Source organism: Camelus ferus, chromosome 34 (genome assembly GCF_009834535.1).
Source record: "Camelus ferus isolate YT-003-E chromosome 34, BCGSAC_Cfer_1.0, whole genome shotgun sequence".
Taxonomy (NCBI): Eukaryota; Metazoa; Chordata; class Mammalia; order Artiodactyla; family Camelidae; genus Camelus; species Camelus ferus.
In genome coordinates, this window is record NC_045729.1 from 18,495,222 (window position 1) to 18,509,091 (window position 13,870).

The 13,870-nt window shown below is 55.1% G+C and overlaps 1 protein-coding gene and 1 non-coding gene across 2 annotated transcripts in view; both read left to right on the forward strand.

Annotated features, from left to right (window-relative positions):
• The window catches only part of CRACR2A (calcium release activated channel regulator 2A), a 96,192-nt gene that overhangs the window by 1,538 nt on the left and 80,784 nt on the right, over nt 1–13,870 (forward strand).
• Nucleotides 858–930, forward strand: TRNAK-CUU. The gene has a single exon. It is a non-coding gene; the product is annotated as a tRNA-Lys (tRNA).

The window sequence follows — 13,870 nt, forward strand, 5'->3', positions numbered from 1 at the left end:
GTGGAGGGCCCGGAGGGTCAGGCTACGGAATGGGCACTTGCTTACCGGGCCTGGGCATATTTGGATGGTCCTGAGAAGGGCCTGAGGTCCCTGGGAGAAACAGTCTGTCACAGGCCAGGGCCCGTGGGAGGGCCTTTTCACCCAGGAGCCCACGTAATCCTCCCCACAACCTTATGAGGAGGTTATTACTACTGTCTCCATTTTGTAGAGGAGGAAACCGAGAATCAGAGAAGTCAAGAACTTGTCCAAGGTCACACAGCAAATAAGCTGGGGGCAGGGCCTGAACCCAGAGAAAGCTGAAATAGGTCCAACCTAGTAGCTGAAGAAATGTCAGAGGCCTGAGCAGAGGAGACCGTGGCGAGGGGGCTTGGGGTTCTGGTTCCTGACAGGGCACCCCATGTTTGGAACAGGGTCAGGTTTGGTGCTGATGGGAGATGTGAGGGCCTGTGATGGTCCAAGCACTGGGACGGGGCTGTGGCGGCCATGGTTCTGCAGCCCATGCCTCCAGGCGCCCTGCTGTGAATTTTCTGAGCTCACAGGTGTCTGGGGAGCTGGGGGTGGCTGGCGGGGGGCGGCTGGCAGGGGATTCCCCAGGGATCTAGCAAGTCAGGCGCTGAGGTCCCAGCCACACACAACAAGCATGAGTTCTGTGTCCAGGCACTGGGGACTCGGGCGTTTGCCGTGACTCCTCGGGGGAGAAATAGTTGGGTTGTCCTGCTGTCCCAGGCCTTGGTTCCCTCCTTGGTTCCCTGCGGAAAGGGCTGGGGAGGGGGGTGTGGCTCAGTGGTGGGGCACAAGCTTAGCATCCACAAGGTCCTGGGTTCAATCCTCCATTAAAAATGAATAGTAACAAGCCTGCCCGGCTAGCTCAGTTGGTAGAGCATGAGACCCTTAATCTCAGGGTCGTGGGTTCAAGCCCCACGTTGGGCACAAGGTTCTTTTAATCATCTGTCTGGATTGAAACAATTCTTTGCTCTTTAAGAAAATACCAAAAACTCTGATAATGAAAATTTATAAAAAAATAAATAATAATAAATAAATCAATAAACCTAATTACCCCCCAAAATAAATAATTTTTAAAGAATTTATTTTAAAAAATTATAAATAAATAAATACATACACATTTTTTTTTTTAAACGGGGTGAGCCCGGCCGTGGAGATGGGTTTGCAGAATACTGTGGACTTCCACAGGTGCGGTTTCAGGATCCTAAGAATGGGGCCAGGCCTCTTACAGTGTCATAGCATCCGGGTGATCTGGGGACAAGTGTGCCCTGTTCTACAGATGGGGAAACTGAGGCTTCAGAATCCACGGTCCTTCCCCGGTGGTTAGCATGTGGCAACGCAGGTGCAGACCCGTGGGCTCCGGACTCTCTCGGCTGCCATGGGGGCGGCAGCTGTAGGAGGGCAGCCTCCAGCCTCTCCCGTAAAATCGGGCGAGGAGGGGGTTTCCCAGACAGGCCCCAGCACTGGACGGACCGTTCCAAACTGTTTGTCTTTTTCCCCCTTAAACAACACATGCTCCCACCCCTGCACAAAATGGGATATTTTTTCCACTCACCCACCTAGTGGGCAAGCAGTTTCTTTGATGTCTTACACAGTCTCCTGTTCTCGAAGGGAGGCGTGGTGAGGCCTCGTCTGGTCGGAGGGCCAGAAAGCGTCCCACCCCAGGCGCGGGGCCCGGGAAGAGAAAAGGGAGAAAGAGAAGCAGTGCGCTGACAGCAGGGGCAGAGCACCTCTGGGACCCACGCTCTGGGGACCTGGCCGTCCGATGCTCAGAGGGACAGCGTGGAGCAGGGAGGTGACCAGGGAGAAAGACCAGAGCTGGCCAGTCTCACCATTTGTCGTGAAACCCACCCGCGTTCAAGAGTGAAAGGGAGAGTGTCGGTAATGATGCTGGGACAAGGGCCGAAGCCAGGATGTCGCGGGCGCATCGTCATCCTCACGACACCCAGCAGGCATTGAGCGCCAGACAGGGATTTGCTTGTTTAAGCCTCACTACGACCCTGTCGGGCAGGGACTGCGATCAGCCCCATTTTATAGGAAAATTAAGTGAGGGACAGAGAGGCAAAGCAACGTGCCCACCATCGCACAGCCAGTGACTGGTAGCAGCAGGATTTGCCCCGGCCGGTTTGGCTGCCCCAGAGCTCCTGATGTTTTGGCCCCTGTCTTCCCTACACGTGCTCTCAGCGGCCGATTTAGCACAACTTCATCCGCGCTTGGGCTGGGGTGGCGGGGAGGAAGCGCCCTGCAGCTCCTGTCCGTGCGGTCTCTGCACCTGCTGAGTGCCTCTCTGGTTCTTTCTGCCTGTGTAGACGAGGTCACCACCACCTATGGACTAGATCAGACACAGGAAGGCCCTCTTGAAGGCCAGTGCGGGGATTGGGTTCCCAAAACCCTGTCTACCTGGGTGGACTCGTGGGGGCCACCGTCTGAGAGACAAAGTGACATTCAGGGCCTCTCTCGGCTTGAGGACTGTGAACTTTTCTTCGGGGCGGGTCCTTCCGGAGACACAGCCTGCCCTTGGTCTGTTGGCTCTGGCTCTCAGCCTCGGTTTCTCCAAATGTCAGCGAGCTCTTTCTCCCCCTGCCTGCTTGTCGGCTCATCCTTGATGGGCCTGCGTGGCCGAGGGAGGCGGTCACAGGGGCAGCAGACTCTGACCCTGGCGGTGCTCCGGGCATTTCTGGGAGATGCAGGGAGGGAGGTGGGAGCAGATTCCAAGGGTCTCTGACCCCACTGAGCCTGTGCTGAAGGCCCCTTATTCACGAGGTAGAGCAGCCCTGCCTGGGGCTGGAAAAAATGCTGAGCCCGAGAGACGGCGGGAGGGTGGGCGCTTGGCAGCAAGGCTGGTTGGCTAAGTCCCGGCCCCCTGCTCCGGCCCCCGGTTCCGTGCTCTTCCGTGTCCTGCTGGGCTGAGCAGAAAGGTGAGCCGGGCAGACTCAGCGCACCTGCTGTGGGTGTGCCGGAGCTGCCGGCTGGGATCCAGCGGCACGGACGCCCGCCTCCGGACCTGCGCCTGCATTTCTGGTCCACCGGCTTCTTTCACTCCCTTGTCAACCCCAGCAGCCCCAGGGGAGGGAGGGGCCGGCTCCAGCGGCTCAGTTACCAGTGCAGATAGAGGAAAGTCTCCTCTTACCTGGGCCAAAGGCTTCTTGTCACTGTACTTACTTTAGCCACGGCTCCGTGTTGTGCTCCGGGGTTTGCCGCATTCTGCTGGGAAATGGATGGGAACTGAATCCACACAAGCACCCGCCCTTGCCCGCTGGTATGGACGGTTGGATTGGTGCCGAGGAGGGGGAGGGAGACGCACTTCCTGCAGCCCCATCCTGAGCAAACACGGGCCTTCAGGAACCCTCCTCCCACTGCGCCCCGAGGCCGGGTGCACAGAAGTGCACGCTGGGAGCTTGGCTCCAGCGAGCTCACTCGGTCCTTATTACGCCCCGAGACAGAGCTGCTGCGATCTCTATTCTCACGTGGTGGGTGAGGGCCAAGGCCTCCACGCTGGAGTGACTTGCCGGTGGCCAGGCAGCTAATAAGAGGCTGAGCTGGGATTTGAACCAGGCAGCCTGGCCCCAGGACCACGTCCTCAACCACCCCCAGCCCGCCCCCCTGAGTGCTGAGTGCAGGGGCAGCTCTGACTCTCACCAGCCGCTCGCAGGACTCGCCCTCTCAGCCTGCACGCCTTCCCTCCTGGGTGAAGTGGGGACAGCAACCTGACCGTCCACCCCAGGCGAGCTCAAGGTGCGAGGCGCTCCAGGCCGCGCCCTGCTAGTCATGGTGGCTTTGCCCGTCGTCTGGGGGGCCTCCCTCTTCCTTTGGTCCTTGCCCGCGTGGTGCCAGTCTTGGACTGAAATTCCCCAGACAGACTCTCTCACCTAATTGCCTTCTGCCTACGCAGCCCCTGCTGTGCGCCCAAGGCTCTCCAGGGATCTGGTTTAAGAAGAGATAACGTGGTCCCCAGAAGTTACTACTGGGGAAGAGCTACCACCAGGAAAGACAAACGGCTCTGCATCGAACCTCTGGGTCTCTCTCTGGAGCCGAGGCTTGTGGTGGCTTTGGTTTCCGAGGCTTCGGGAGTTGGGGGTAAGTGGACGTTCTGGGGACAGGTCATCTCCGTGCCCCTGAGGGCTTGGCTTGCAGAGCCTGGTGCACAGTCCCCCAGGTGGAAGGCGACCCGACTCTCCTCTTCGCTACTTTTGTTTGAGTGTCTTCGTGGGCTGACAGTTGGGTTTTAGGGTATTGTTTTGTTTTTCAGCTTGTTTTGGTGACCTGGTCTTCTTTTATTGGAGGGAAATGTATGTAACATAAAATGGACCACCTTAACCATTTGTGAGCACACAGCAGGGCGGCGGCGAGAACAGTCACCGCGTTGCGCAGCCGTCACCACCAGCACCGTCGCAGGACCTTTCTCATCTTCCCCACCGACGGGTCTGCTATTAATCTGGGCTCCAGGAAGGCCGCCGTCTCGCCCTGTCTCAGCTTCCCCACGCGTAGCAGGCTTGCCGCCAGAAGCCCCCTCCGCCCGGGAGATCTCTCTGCTGCTGTTCCTTAGACTTTCTGGTTCTTTAATTCTCTGCTTCAGCCGCTGAGCTTCTGAGAGACCGCCCTCCTTCGGGCTGAGCTGTGTGCTGAGCCCTTGACATAGCACCCAGCCTGTTTCTCCCGGTGGTCCTGGGAGGTGGTTGCTATCCACCCCTCCCAGATGAGGAAGCAGCATCAGAGGTGTCGCATAGCCACGACCACAGTCGTTTCTGAGCCAGGATTTGATTCTGGACGCTCTGGTCTTCCTCCTCCACTTGGACGGGGTGTCGCGAACAGCGCAAGCACAGCCAGCCCGGGCCCTTCCGTCCTTGCCTCCTCGGCAAGGTGCCAAGAGCCGGCCTGGGTTCGGGTGTGTGTCCTGCAAACCATCTTCCGTTAGAGTTCTCAGCTGGAGCCTTGAGCCAAAAAAGATTTGCTTGGAAATAGCTTAATTATGTACCATAGATAAACCACTAATGGAATTGACCAAAGTGCTGAATTAAGCTTTCCAGCTAATTACACTCGTGCCATAAAAATGTGAGTTTAGCTTGGACCAGGCGAGAGAAGGCGCGGCTCCGCTGGCCGCGGGGGGCTTGGGTCACCGGGCCACTCCTGATGACGATCCGCTGTGCTTTTCTGTCCCCTCCGGGGGCCTTGCTGTAACCCGACTCCGCGTCTGCTCAGGGCAGGTAGCTGACTCCCTGCCGCGGGTACCGCTGAGTCCGTCTCCCACCTCTCCAGGTCCTCATTCAGGTCCTCATTATGGCCCCGAGACAGAGCTGCTGTTATTTCTATTCTAGCATCTTTAGCTTCTGCGCCGTGTCTCTCCGGCACGTTTCTTACTGCTTGTCATCACCCCCTCCATGAACTACAGTAACCCCTGTACTCAGATTTTGGGGGTTCGTCTTTTCTTGGGGCTCAGGGTTCTGGTGTCTGCAGATGTTGCATGCTTCTCAGAAGAAAGTCAGCTGCAGAAGCAGCAAGGCTCCCAACAGACCCCCGCGTGGGCCCCCTGCAAATAACAGAGTAGACTGATTGCCAGACACTGTTTCTAACCTAGGACTTTGCATCCCCATTTTACAGATGAGGAAACTGAGGCTCAGAGAGGTTAAATCAATTGAGTTCACACTCCTACTTCTGGTCTCGATACCTCTGTCACAGACACCTCACTGTGCTGTTGCTCCCTGCATAGAGCTGACCTGATGGATGGAGGCCTCTGCTTGCTACGAGAGCTCTATTAACCCACCTGTAAAATGGGGGCAGACTCCCTGACTCCACACAAGGTGCACTGCCCCAGGCATGGGCCAGGCAGAAACACAGGAGCGTGGGGAAGTCCAGTTAAAATTCTGCAATGGAACTTCTTTTTAAAGAATGCAATTTTAATGCCTCAAACCACAGCTCAAATCAGAAACAAAGACACAGAAAGGAACTGCTAAGTGAAATGAATGTTAATGAAAAAAAATTACTAGGCCTCCATTATGTAATCACACATTGCAAACCAAAAATACATTTTTTTAAACACACGAGCCCTATTTACTGGAATTAGAAATAGAATAAAAAGCTCTAATTTGTACTGAGTAGCAATCCACATGCCACATCCGAATGTTCTGACACTGTAGGGACTAAATCAGTGTGGCGTTACGGAATGTTAATGCCCCAGATAAAAAAGCCCGAAAAACAAAAGCAAAATGGATCAACAGATACATGCGCCTACTATGTGCAGTGCGTTGCACGGGGAGAAAGAACAGGTCGTAATACCTGTTTTGACAGCGTGGGTGACGGCTGCCAGGGCAGCAGGAGAGGCTGGTCTCTGGAAGGAAGCAGGCTTTGGGGCGGCTTAACTAGGTAGGCGAGAGCGGAACTGGGCCTTCGAGGATGGCAGCCTTCAGCAGATGGGTGGTGGCAGGAGGTCCTGGAAGAATGTTCCGTGAGGGTCCTTCAGTCCACCTGGGTGGACAGTGTCTGCCGACCAGTCTGCATGGAAATTAAACGGCGGCGCTCTGCCCCGGTCCTGGGGTGCGCCTCAACCCTTTCCATGTTTCCAAGGTTGACCTCCCCCTCCCGCTGGCCTTCGCTGGCTCGGTTTACCATCTAAAAGCCCTGAGGAGCCGGGGTGCAGGCTGGACTCTCTGAACCCCCCTTTCCTGTAGGTAGAGAAGCCGTACAGAATTAAGCACGGTTGGCCCTGCCTGGGCGCGTGGGTGTCTGTGTAGGGCCTTCTAGAATCTGCATGGCTGTGGGGTGTGTCGGAGGGGCCGGGCTCCAAGAGGCTGGGGCTAGTGCTCAGAACCCTGCAGAAGGTGCTGTGGGGCAGTAGGTGGGGCAGGCGGCCCCACCCTCAGAGACTCACCGTCTTGGGACAAAGTTATCCGAACAAAACAGAGAGAAGGCCAGGTGAGACCCTTTGAACCACAGGCCGCTGTTGAATTCTTTCCTGTCTGCTGCCCGACGCCTTTTCAGGCCTGGTGATAGGGCCAAAGGCACCTTTTCACAGGTGGCCTGTGTCCCAGGCCTGGTGACGGTGATGCAATGGAGGTGCTAGGGCTTGAACCCAGGACCTCGTGCATGCTAGGCACACACTTGACCTCCCCGCCTGGTGCCTTTGACCGTCAGGGTGAGCTGCACAGTCCAGGTTAGGGGCTGGGGGCCCAGGCAGCACCCCATAGTCCAGAACCCTCTAGCCTGCCGAGGCCAGACTCTCAGCTGGCGGTGGGAAGGGTCAGGGCTGATGGGACCCCAGGGAGCCTGGGCTCTGCGTGCGTCCAAGCAGCATGGAGACAACACACCCCCCAAAATCCAGTGGGAATCTGAGGCTCGGTCGTCTTCAAGAAGCAGCCCACACCGGTGTGTCTTGTTACCCAGAACTCCTGCCCTCCCTTTGCAAATGTTTGCCCAGGGGTGTGGAGACTGCGTGTGACCACAGATAAGAGAGGGCGGAGGGCGCTGGGTGCCAGCAAGTGTGGACGTGTGCGGCAGACACCCGTGAGCTCAACTTGGTGCGGCCTCGGTCGGCTGGTTCACGCGGCGCCTCCCCCTGTACGAAGCCCTGAGCTCCGAGAGGGGTCGGTTGTTCGCACCCGTCGCGTGGAAGTGGGAACCTGGAAGCCAAGCAGCTCGCTCAAGGTCACGGCTGGTCAGTGTAGAAGAAATCCAGACGCGGGCACCAGGCGCCGGAGCCCCCGCTCTTAACAGGGTGAGTCGGGGACCCCGACAACGATCCTTCAGGTCGCCGGAGCCCCTTGCAGTCTGCACAGCGGTCCGCACTCCGCTCTTGTATCGTGGCAGCAGTCAGTGAGCCTCGTGCTGGGCGTCACACTCCCTGACTGTGCTAGCAAATGAAACTACGACCGTGGAAACACTGAGTAAGTTGTAAAGTGCTCTACAGTGTGGTGTCATTATTGGCCCCAATGTACAGTTGAGGAAAATAAATTCAGAGAGGTTAAGTGGCTCGCCTGGAGACACACAGGGGACAAATGGCAGAGTAAGGATGCCTGGAACCTCCAGACGAGTGCTGCTTGTTTCCTTGACGTCTTCGAAGAGAGGCTGGTTCTGGGTTTATCTGGGTTTACCCGTTCACCCCCCTCAACAAATCGTTACCAAATGAAAATGAGGCAGAGAATCAAAAGGAGACCAGCCTAACTTTTCCATAGCTTGGCTTCCTTGTCGATATGAAAGAGAGAGTGAAGTGAAGGGTGGAGTTGGGGATGGTGTCGTGTCCGTCAGCGCAGGGGCTGGGCTGCAGAAACGGTTCAGAAGCTCATCTATTGCAGTCTAGTCAGTTTACAACGTTGTGTCTATTTCTGGTGTCCAGCATCATGGTTCTGGCATCCACATACGTACATATATTCCTTTTTATATTCTTTTCCATTATAGGTTACTACAAAATACTGAATATAGTTCCCTGTGCCATACAGTAGGGCCTTGTTGTTTATCTGTTTTATATACAGCAGTTAGTATCTGCAAATCTCGAACACTCTATTTATCCCTTCCCACCCCCTTCCCGCCTGGTAACCATAAGTTTGTTCTCTATGTCTGTGAGTCTGTTTCTGTTTTGTAAATAAGTCCATTTGTTTTTTTTTTTTTTTTAAGATTCTACATATAAGTGATATCATATGGTATTTTTCATTCTCTTTCTGGCTTACTTCACTTAGAATGACAATCTCCAGGTCCATCCATGTTGCTGCAAATGGAATTATTTTATTCTTTTTTATGGCTGCATAGTATTCCATTGTATATACACACCACATCTTCTTTATCCAGTCATCTGGATGGACACTTAGGTTGCGTCCATGTCTTGGCTGCTGTAAATAGTGCTGCTGTGAACACTGGGGAGCACATATCCTTTCTAATCAGAGTTCTCAGTGGGTCCACTTGTGTGCTGTTACCTCCTGGTTAGCGGCAGAGCCCTGGGAAGCATGTGGGCAGGACAGGCCTGTCTTGCCCCAAGGATGGACCAACATGTATTTTATGATCTCATAAAGCTGAGAACACAAATTATTTTAAAACTGTGAGTTAAACTGGAATCTGGGATATGTCCCTGGGGCTTATGTGTACGCATGCAGTATTTCTAAAATAAAGAAATCGTAAGGATTGGGTTGGAAATATCGTAAGCTTGCTACCGAAAGGATGATAAAGAAAGCTCTGCACGTCAGCTCTGCTGTGCAGACTCACATGATGTGAAAAACAAGTGGAATTCTCTCTCGCCCCTGAAGCAGAGGGAGGAACCCCTGTTGCTAACCACATCTTAATTACTTGTTTGTTTATTCATTTTTGAAGAGATAAGAGATTCACATTTGTTTCATACCTTCTAGATACAGAAGCTGTGCTGGGAACATTTACAGCTGGCTGTTCATGTATGCTTTACAGAAAACTTGCTTATGAATTTTTAAGATGAGGGTCTCCAGATTCTAGAGATTAACTCGATTTAAGTTTCCCAGGTCCTAAGAAATGAAAGCAGGATATGAGGATAAATCTGTCTGACTCCCAGGGGCTGTCATTTCTTCAACGACTGAGAAAATCAATTTTCATTTTCTTCGCTTTTCATTCCTTCTTTCTTCTCAGATCCTCCATCTAGAATCTCTTTTCCTCCTGTCTAAAATACCCCTTTAAAAAATGTCCTTTATTGAGAGTCTGCTTGGCAGACTAGAGTTTTGTTGGATAATGTCTACATTTCTCTTATTCTTAAAGACTATTTTTCATCCCAGCCTTGTTACGCCCCATCTCAGAGCACAAGGGAAGGAACTCTGCTCGCTGTTTGCTTGAGCAAAGCTTGGAGGGCCTTGGCTGCTTGGAGACCAGCGTAAAAATGAATGAGACAGTGTGAAGTACTGCTCTGTGACATGTGTCATCTCCACAGAAGCCCACGAGGACCTGGCAGTCTTATTCCTGTTTTATAGACAAGAAAACAGTAACAGACTGAAGTCACCTGGCCAAGATCTGTAACTTCTCCGTGGCAGAACTGGTGTCTGAACCCAGGAATTTCTGGCTCTAGGACCTGATGTTTTAGCCAATATATTATGCTGCCTCCAAAGTCTTAAAAAAAAAAAAAGATGTGGTTTCCAGTGACCTCTGGGTTGTCAGTGGTGGCGTGGTGATGACAGTCATGACAGAGAGAGCATCTCTGAGGATGGGGAGACAGTGACACGCCCCAGAGAAGGGACGGCTCAGCCTCGTGGTTTGCCACAGGATATAGCGAGGACTTGGCTCCACTGTCCCCTTGGCTCCTTTGTCAGACATCCGTGGAGCAACGTCTGAACGCCAGGCCCCGTGGCAGAGAGGATGGGGGAGCCACACCCTGGTCCGTGGAGCTGAGTTGGGACAGGTCAGCAGAAAGCTCCGTGCCCGCCGGGTACACGGGTGTGTCAGGCTGGGTCCCGATGTGACAAAAGACACAAATTCACTATAGAGTAAGGTGGTGGGTGGTTTTCGGCTGTCTTGGGTCCATCACTGAGCGAAGGAGGAAGGAAGTAGGGCCGGAAGTGGAGGCTGTGAGTGGAGGGGTTGGGCCATCCTTCTGCTCACAGTGCAGGGTGGGGAGGCTGGCAGTGTCTGCAGCCCGGAGCCCTGTGGGCGCTCGGAGATGGGCTCAGCCAGGGTGGAGGGGTGGCCGGAAGGAAGCCAGCCTCCCTCCTCGCGCTGCTGGCCAGCTGAGAATGTCTCATTCCTGGTCATTTGTTCAGCGGCTGAGCTGGTGTGTCCCCGTGGGCCACTGACCCAGGAGTTCGTCTTCCGCAGTGATGGACTAAGCCTAGCCAGCATGGGGGCAGGGGATGGGGCCAGGACGGCACAGCTCACAGGTCTCCGGATTGGACCTTTGAAATCACACCTCAGCAAAGGGGCTGCAGGCTAGGGCTTCTGGGCAGGGGGACACGTCTTTCTTGTTTTTCTGTCTTTCATCTCCGCCAAGGTTGCACACCTCCGTCGTCTCTGTGGTTATCTTAGAACAATAGGGGGTTTTGCTTTCTGTTTGTTCTTCCTCCGAGTGTGGCGCTAACCGCAGCGGCCTGCAGGCAGGCAGAGAGGCGAGGGCCCCTTCCTCTTCGTTCAGACCCCGCGGTCCCCGGCGCAGCTGGAGCTGGGGCTGAAACGGACAAGACAAGTGGTGGGCGTGCCGGTGCTTCTGTGGCTGAGCCCTGGGGACTCGCTGCTTTCTGGTGGAAAAGGAGAGTTCGGAGTCCTGACGGAGTCCAGACACCAGGACTTTCTAGGGCCACAGTTGCGTGGGCTAGCAGCCCCGTGGTCCCAGACCCGTCTAGTCCTCAAGGAGCTTAGTGACAAGCAGAGGAGGAAAGTGTACAGCTGACCTGCCCTCTTGGGCCCATTTCCTCATTCGAGAAATGAGTGAGGTTGGACTTGGTCAGTATTCCCGATGGGGTCGGTGCTGCCCCTTGGAAGAGTTCAGTGTGCAGGTGAGTCACCTGGCGGGGGTGGGGGAGGTCTCCTGAACCAGTGGGTGTGGTCCGAGGCTGAAGAGTCTGCATTTCCAACAGACTCCAGGTTCTGGGGGTCCAGGGGCCACGGTGCTCTGAGTGTTGAAGCCCAGAGGGTGTTTGGGAAATCTGTGGGGTGGCTTGGGGTAGCCACGTGACTAAGAGATGCCCTTAGCACTTCCTGGGGGTGGGCTGGGGATGCCGGTGCACATCGGCCCCATCAGGGAAGAATCGTCACCTGCCCTGCCCACGTCAACCTGAAATAAAGAGAAACCGGTGGCACCTTTACATAGCAGCCCTGAAACGTTTGCAAAGAAGGTATGCCAAACGCTCGATGGCTCAGGAGATGGTTGTTTCAGGAAGAGAAGCCTACATGGAATAAAGGCCAGGTCTTGATGTGACCAGATCATTCCCCCACTTCACGCATCCTGTCTCGTTCAGAGCATCCCACAAGCATACATTCAGCTGAGAAGGGTTTCCGTGCAACGTGGAGCTACCCCAAAAGCGAGGAAACCAGATTTGTATCGGGAGGCTCGAGGCTTCATCTAACAGATGTAGACATAGGACAACATGTCATTAAACTAGCGGGGACACAGGAGATGTCACCATGTCCATGAACTTCTTTATAGACTCTCTTTTTGAAATAGTTTATATCCTAATACGTGTGTGTGTGTATATTTGCAGGTCAGTGATAAGAAATCTCTTGCAAAACTCACATATGATAATCATCTACTTGGGGGCTGCTTGTGTTTCCCACTCTGACCCCGACGTTCTCGCTGGAGATCTCCCAGAGAAACTTCTCCAGTCCCTCCTCTCCCCACTGCCTGAAGGAAGAGGGTAGTGTTTCCCAGGCCGTCTTGGTGCTGCAGACTGAGGGTGCGCCTCCCCTCTGGGTGGAATTTCCAGACCAGAGAGTTGTTTTCCAAGACACTTCGTGCCGTGCCTCAGCAGGGCACAGGCCATGACGTGACACTTGCACAGGCGGCTCCGCTCCTCCCTGCTTTCCCCGCCGCCACACCCAGGACTGAATCCAGGCGGGTCTGCGCCGCCCGCTCCGTGCAGGCGCTTTCCTCCCTGTTAGCAGACACAGACAGGCCAGCGGGGTTGCCGTTTCTCGTCTTCATGCTTTTTCTTCTGTTGTCCTCCGCACTTTTATTTCCTTGTGCCCCTTCTAGGGGGCGTCAGGTCTACTCATTCGTCACAAGCAGGTGTAGGCGTTGACTGCCCGGTGATGTGTCCCAGGGCGGCCACGTGTGAGTGCTTCCTGATTGAAATGTGTGTTATTTTGGCATAAACCACTCTCCCTTTACTCCTTTTTATCACAATCAGAGCTAAAATGTGAAAATGTTTCTGACGGACTGGCAGAGTTTTCCGAAAGCAGACACACACAGGTTTCCAAACCTCCACCTCAGATGTCGTCCTGTGTGCAAGGAAACCCGAGGGGCTTCCCAGGGTGGGTGGAGGGGGGAGGAGCCAGGCGCTAACCGGCCCCTGACCCGTGGGGAGGACCTGGAACCCCCAGAGCGAACTCCGCTCTGCAGGGACGGGTCGCCTGGGGCTGCTGCCTCCCCACACGGCCCCGAGACCGGCCGTCGCTCCGTTCCACAGGAGGACGTGGGGTGCTGCGTCAGGCTCGGCACCCAGGAAAGTGCTGGGAGCCCTGCCGGGACAGGACAGGCTGGCCTCGGGGCGCTGAGGTCCGGCAGGAGGGAGAGACATTCATTTTGATGGGCAGAAACACTAAGGAGGGTCACAGTCCCTGAGAACTTACCTCGTCTGAGGGTCTCAAAGGGCATCTTGTGCAGCCAGGCCCATCTGCAGAAGAGGAGACAGAGGCCCCGGGAGGGGAGGAAGTTGCTGGTCAGTGATGAGGACAGACAGATCCTACATCTCACTCCCAATTCTGTTTCCCTCTTGGCATGGGGAGTTGATTCCCGCTTGGGTCCGGGCCAGTTTCGTCGACGTTTTCGGGAGAATGTTCAGGTCCAGGAAGTTTTCAAGGCCTGCAGTGGACGGGAGAGGGGCAGGGGCGCCCACCCCTGGGCTGGCGAGGGACTCTTTCCACCAGTCCTACTTCTGAGAGCAGGGGCTCGTTCGCGGGACAGCAAGTCCCTGTGGAGGCTCTGTCCCTCAGCTGACGTCAGAAACAGCGAGTGTGCTTTAGAAGCAGCCGAGGAGCCGTCCAGGCTCGGGTGTCGGCACTGCCTCCAGGCTGTCCCCCGGGCTTTTCCTCACCTCCACTCTGACCGGTTGGGCCAGTCCAGGTCCCTACAGATCCCCGCTGCTCTAGTCTCCTCATTTCTGTGAGGCTTCTGTCCTCCACACAGTCCTCAGGCTGTCCTGGCTTCTCTGACCACTGGCCGTACCACCTAAGGCAGGTGACTAGACCCTTCTGAGCCTCACGGGTAAATGGTGCCACACAG